This window comes from Megascapheus bottae, unplaced genomic scaffold (assembly GCF_031878675.1).
Source record: "Megascapheus bottae isolate mThoBot1 unplaced genomic scaffold, mThoBot2.hap1 HAP1_SCAFFOLD_69, whole genome shotgun sequence".
NCBI classification, from domain to species: Eukaryota; Metazoa; Chordata; class Mammalia; order Rodentia; family Geomyidae; genus Megascapheus; species Megascapheus bottae.
The window spans coordinates 539,044-546,196 of record NW_028327710.1 but is presented as its reverse complement, the minus strand read 5'-3'; positions in this window follow the sequence as shown (position 1 = coordinate 546,196).

Here is a 7,153-nt window from a genome sequence, read left to right as displayed (position 1 = left end):
GAAAGACTTGGAAAAATTCATATTAAGTGAAGAAAGCCAGACCCAAAGAAACATAAGCTCAATGGTTTCCCTCATTTGTAATAATTAGTTCACATCTAGGACTCTCCTAGCAGAGGATTACAATAACTCAAAAACCTAGGTATATAAGGTCATATAGGATGTGACTAAATGAAAGGATCTCTAGGATATGGGAACAAGAGCTATATCTTGTGTCATCGTTGCTCTTAATCTTGTGTGATTTTTGTCCTTAATCTACTATGTTATTTCTCATCTCTTATTTTGCCCTTTGGTTAATGTCAGATTGTTACTGTATCTGATTTTTTCCCTGGCATATTGTATATATGTTTATTTGTTTATGTCAAATAGGAAAGGGAAGGGGGGAAACAAGATGATTGGGAAGGTGAGGGGAGAGGGAACTGGGGACAAAAACATGTGGAGTGGAATAAATGTGTGAGAAGTAATGCAGTCCACTACCTGTAAATGTAATCGTAACCCCTCTATACATTACCCTGAAAATAAAAAAGAGACTATAAAAATATCTGTAGAAAATGAGGTTTGATGATGGAAACAACCAGATGCCCTACTACAAAAAATGTGATACACGCACACACACACACACACACACACACACACACACACACACACACACACACGCACACACACACAATGGAATGATACATAGCCAACCGACAAGATAAAATAATGGCATTCTCGAGGAATTGGATGAAAAGGAAAAAAATCATATTAAGTGAAGTAAGCCAAACTCAAAGAACATAGGCCCAAGAGTCTCCCTCATTTGTCAAATTCAGTAGAAACCTTGGGCTCTGCTACCAGAGATTTACAATAGAACAAAATCTAGAGACATCGTGACAAATAGTATGACACTAAATGTAAGGGCCTCCAAGATAAAGAAACAAAACTCATATAATGAGTGATTGTTGTCCTTAATGAACTATGTGATCTCTTATCTCTTTTGCTATCCCTTGGTTATATCCTATTGTTACAATATTTCACCTTGTTTTCTGATATATTTCATATGTGCCTAATTGGTTATTTGAAATTGGATAGGGAAGGGGGGAAATGAACATGAATGGGTGTAGGGGAAGGGAAATGGGGACCATATCATTACATGGGGTATCAAAGTTTGAGAAGTAATGCACCTTCTATCTGGTGAATATAATGTAACCCTTCTATAAATCACAATAAATATAAATACATGAAAAGAAGATCTGCACAGAAAAAAATAATAATGGCATTTTTGGGGTTGTGGATGAAATTAGAGTGAATCCTGTTGAGTGAGATAAGTCAAGACCAAGGAACAAAAGGTACAGGGTATTATTAATATATGGATATTAGTTTCAAACTGTAGTAGAGCGATGATTGAATAGTTGATACCCAAAGTTCTGGACATAATTTTGGAGATATAAACATAACTACATAGACATAAAAATCTAGGATAGACTACACATTCTATAGACATGTGTTTTATTATAGATTAATCTGTATCTATGACATACAAAGACTCAGCTTAATTTTTACTATATTCTAAAATCTATGTGCCAGTGATTGTATAGCGATTCCCTTCTTGAATACTTGTTGGTTAAACATGACATTTGAAATATGATGTAAAATTCAATGTTAATAAATTTTTTTAAAAAAGAGGCTAGAGGTAAATACCACTAATGTACTTGCTCTAAGTGGTACAGAAATTTTCTTAATGAATCAAGGGGTTTTATTACATCTTTATGCAATTATTTTAGTTCTGAGTGTTCTACACTCAATGATACTTCTGGAAAAATGATATAGCTGACTGTGTAGATGGTATGAAGACATACTGGCCTAAACGTAGAATAAAGCATTGGTAAGTGGCTGTTAGCTGTCCAGATTCTACTGGAATATGTGGAATGAATTTATTACGCACAATGCAGGCTCTTAGTCAGGTCAGGATCAAGATTATGTGGTTCCATGAGATGAATGAGGAAAGATCAGAAAAATCTACTAAGATATCCAGATATACTTTTTAAACTAAGGTATGTGGACTCCTTTTTTTTCTTTCTTGGTGGGGAGGTTGAACTTTGGACCTGGGCAAGGTCTCTTAGTTCTTTTTCCTCAAGGCTAATGCTGTACCAGTTTTAGCCACAACTCCACTTAATTTTTGGGTGGATAAGTGGAGAGTAGAATCTTACAGTTTTTTTGTTTTCATTTTTTTGCTTGCAACGGCTTTGAATCACCTTCTCCCTGGCTAGTAGAATGACAATTATGACCCTCCAGCGCCTGGCTAGTGATTCTTTGAAAATTGGACTTTCTTCCAAATCACATAACTGGTTCCTAGCAAAGTTTTGAAGCCAGACTTAAATGTGACAGATTTTTGTCACTTGGAGACACTCTGTGCTGAACGATAGAAATCTACCAGCTGAGTCACAGTGGCACTTCCAGTTTTTTGTTTATGTGATGCTGAGGAATGGAATCCAGGGTTTCATACATGCTAGGCAAGCTTCATTTTCAGCCCAAGGTTTTATGTTTTGTTTTTTCAGTGTTGTTGCTTCTAAGGTACTGTATGATGTTCTTTCATTTTCTTTGCTTTTTACCTCTTTTCTTCTTTTTCCTTTAGTTTTATTCCCTGTAGTCACTGTGTTGAATTCGAGTACCCTGTGCCTTGTACATAGGTTTAGGTGATTTGGGGAATGGAGAGGGTATAATAATATGGTAAAAAAAAAACAAAGGAAAAAGGGTGAACCAATTGAACAGTGATACTTGGAAGACACTAAACGGAAATGAACTGAACAATCTGGGTGGTGAGGGGGCTGAGGGTAGGAAAACAGAGAAAAATGAGGGAGAGGATAACAATTTTCTTAAGAAATATGTTCATTACTTATGTAACCGTATGCCAACTATATATTGACTTAACAAAAAAATTAACTTAAAAAATAATTTAGCCGGGTATGGTGGCTCACACTTGTAAATGTAGCTACTCAAGAGGCTGGGATCCAAGGATAGCAGTTCAAAGTCAGTCTGGGCACTGAAGTCCATGTGATTCTTATCTCCAATTAACCACCAGAAACCCAGAAGTGGCCCTATGGCTCAAGGGATAGGGCAGTAGTCTTGAGCTGAAAAGCTCAGTGACAAGACCCAGGTGCAGAATTGCAGTCCCATGACTTGAATTATGAATGATACTAGACAGGCTCTGTGCGCTCACACTTGGAATCCTATCTACACAGAATCAGGTTTGAATCCAGCCCAAACAAATTGCATGATATTCTGATTTACAGTTCATTACCAAAAATCTGGAAGTGGAGCTGTGGATAAAGTGGTAGAACACTAGCCTGAAGCAAAAAAAACTTTTAAGGACAGTTCCCAGGCCCTGGGTTCAAGTCCCAAGACTTGCATAAAACAAACAAAAGGTGACGCTTAGTCCTCCATCATTTGGTGTTATAGTTCAATATTCTTGATATGCGTCTTAGAAATTAAGTCCCTAGCAAATACTCTCCCCTGAAATTCGGCTTCATAGCTGATTTATAGAATTTCAGCATCATTACTATCACCTTCCAGTTAGCATAGCAGTCTACTACTGAAAATTTGAAGAAAACTTTTGAGTAATCCTAATAAATCTGTGTATCATCTGCACACACATCAAATCAGCAGCAGCTATGATCTACTATTATCTAAATGTCTTTAATCCCTTTTTGAGTTAATGAGCCTTAAAGAGTAAAACATGAAATAGTTATGAAACTAACAGTCACCATTCTTCTACCTAATATTGTAATATAAGTTTATAAATGCAAGGACTATTCTGAAGTGTGCAGAATTTAGCTTCTAATTATAATATTCTCATGAAGTATAGTTTTTAAGAAACATGTTGCTTGCTTTGGGAAAGCAAAGGCAAGGAAAAATGATATAAGTAAGTTCCCTATTTATCAGAAGGAAAATACTATTGGGTTTAGATCAACTTCATTCATTCTGTGCTGATGAAACAAATATTTGCAATTCCTGAGGCCAATCACTTCATTGTGATGCACAATCAGCCAGCTTAGATCAATCTTCCAAAAAAGGAAAGGAACAAATGAGAAGCAATTAAGGTTTCCAAGATGAACCAGGTGGTGGTGGCAGCTCACACTTGTAATTCTATCTACTCAAGGCCTGAAATCCAAGGATCTGGATTAAGTCTGTCTGGGATGAAAATATTCCTGTCTATAACATCATCTCTGTTATCACAGCCCAGCTGATACACTCTGCCCAACAGGTTCCAAACACCAAAGTCCATCTCCTATCTGAAATACTATCAAACGTACTCAGATCTTATTTCCTCTTTGGGAGATAGTTGAAACATGTACCAGAAACATTTCCCTGGCTTCAGAGTGGAAGTGGAAATATATACTAACTAGAATCCCATCTAGTAAATAACAGTCAATCATCGTTCCTCACATCTTGTTAGTTAAATTGAACAATGAGTGTTTGGATCAGAAGCAATGTGTATGAGCATACAGGTTGTAAAATTACTGTAATCCTAGCTACTCAAGATAAGGTGAGACCTGAGGATTCCAGTTCAAAATCAGCCACGCAATAAATTCCATAAGATTTTTACCGCTAATTGACCAGCAAAAAACAGAGCGTTGAATTGTGCTTAAAATGCCACAGCCCTAAGCTTTGCATTATAGTGCTAAGGGGTAGCATTCAGGATGCCCACTCCCTCCACTCCTTTTTAACATAGTACTAGATCCTAGGCAGTGCAATAAGGCAAGAAGCAAGCATAAAGGGGATCCAAGTAGGGAAAGAGGAAATAAAACTATCCCTCTTGGCAGATGACATGATTCTGTATTTAAAGAATCCAATAGACTCTACTCCCAAGCTCCTTGAGCTGAGTCAAAGCTTTGGAAGGGCAGCAGGCCATAAAATCAACCCTCACAAATCAACTGCCTTCCTTTACGCCAACAGTGAGAGGAACGAGGCAATAATCAGGAAAGAAACTCCTTTCACAATAGCCTCAAAGAAAATAAAGTACCTAGGAATTAGCTTAACTAAGAATGTAAAGGACCGTTTAGATGAAAACTTTAAAACCCTAAAAAAGGAAATTAAATCAGAACTAAGGAAATGGAAAAACCTCCCATGCTCCTGGATTGGAAGAATCAACATTGTGAAAATGACAATCTTGCCAAGGGCTATCTACAAATTCAATGCAATACCCATCAACATCCCAATGTCATTCTTTAAAGAAATAGAAGAGGCAATTCAAAATTTCATATGGAATAATAAAAGGCCCCGCATAGCAAAAACACTTCTTAGCAGAAAGAACAGCGCTGGAGGAATTTCAATTCCATACTTTAGACTCGATTAAAGAGCAATAATTCTCAAAACAGCTTGGTACTGGCACAAGAACAGGCCTGAAGTCCAATGGAATAGAACTGCGGACCCAGATATTAAACCACAGACCTATGGCCACCTAACCTTTGACAAGGGAGCCAAAAAAATAGAATGGAAGAAAGATAGCCTCTTCAACAAGTTGTGCTGGCAGAACTGGTTAAACACATGCAGAAAACTAAAGTTGGATCCTTCTTTGTCACCTTGCACTAGAATTAACTCCAAATGCATCAAAGACCTGGAGGTAAAAGCTGACACACTAAAAAGTTTATGGGAAGGAATAGGAGATACACTAGGACTCCTTGGCACAGGTCGAAACTTTCTTAATAAGGACCAAGAATCACAACAAATCAGAGAAAGGCTGGATAAGTGGGACTGCATTAAACTGCAGAGTTTTGTATATCAACGGATATAGCTAGTAAACTAATCAGGAAGCCTACAGAGTGGGAGAAGATCTTCACCAACCAAACAACGGACCAAGGCCTCATATCTAAAATATATCAACACCTCAAAAAATTGAATCACTCCAAAACTAACCTCCAAAGTAACACCCATCCCATTAAAAAATGGGCCAAAGTCTTAAAGAGAGTCTTCTCTGAAGAAGAAACGAAAATAGCCTATAGGCACATGAAGAAATGCTCCACATCTCTGGTCATAAAAGAAATGCAAATCAAAACAACTCTAAGATTCCACCTCACTCCAGTTAGAATGGCCAGGATCAGGAAACGAATGAAAACAGACGCTGGGGGGGATGTGGCCAGGAGGGATCACTACTACACTGTTGGTGGGAGTGCAAACTCTTTCAACCACTATGGAAAGCAGTGTGTAAGTGCCTCAAAAGGCTAAATAAGAACTCCCCTCTGACCCAGCAATTCCACTACTTGGCATTTACCCAACAATCCAGAAACAAGGGCATACTAAACCCACTAGCACAACAATGTTCACTGCAGCACTATTCACCATAGCAAAGATATGGAACCAACCCAGATGTCCCTCAGTTGATGAGTGGACCAAAAAGTTGTAGTATTTGTACACAATGGAATTCTATACTGCTGTCAGAAATAATGACAGCGCCCCTCGTTAGGAAATGGAAAGACTTAGAACAAATCATATTAAATGAAGTAAGCCAAACTTAAAGGAACTTAGGCTCAGTGGTTTCCCTCATTCGTCATAATCAGTAGAAACCTTGGGCTCTACTAGCAGAGTTTTGCAATAGAGCAAAAGGCCATATATAAGGCCATATAATGTGAAGCTAATTGAAAGGACCTCCAGGATATGGAAACAAAAGCCACATAATGAATGATTGTTGTCCTTAGTGTACTATGTTGTCTCTCATCTCCTTTGCTGTCCCGTGGTTATCCTATATTGGTATAGTATCTCACTTTATTACCTGATATATTGAATTTATTTGTATTTGGATATTTGAAATTTGATAGGGAAGGGGGGAAAACCATGATGGGTAGGAGGTGTAGTGTGGTTGGAGGGAAATGGGTACCAAGACATGTGAAAGGGTATCAATGTATGTGAATTAATGCACCTTCTATCTGGCAAATATCATCTAACCCTTTTACTAATTACAATAAAAAAATGGAAAAAAAAGAAAGTTGTAGTGTGTGGGGAGGATGATGGGGTCAAATACATTTCTTCTTAGAAATTTACCTCATCTGGTTGCCCTGGATTTTCCTGGCCTTCTCCTTAGAGAAAGTTCTGTTATACTGGATTTGTGGCTTGGCAATGATCTAGCATGTACATCTTCGAGTAAGACATCCACAACTTCCATGCCTGAGACTCGAGTTTC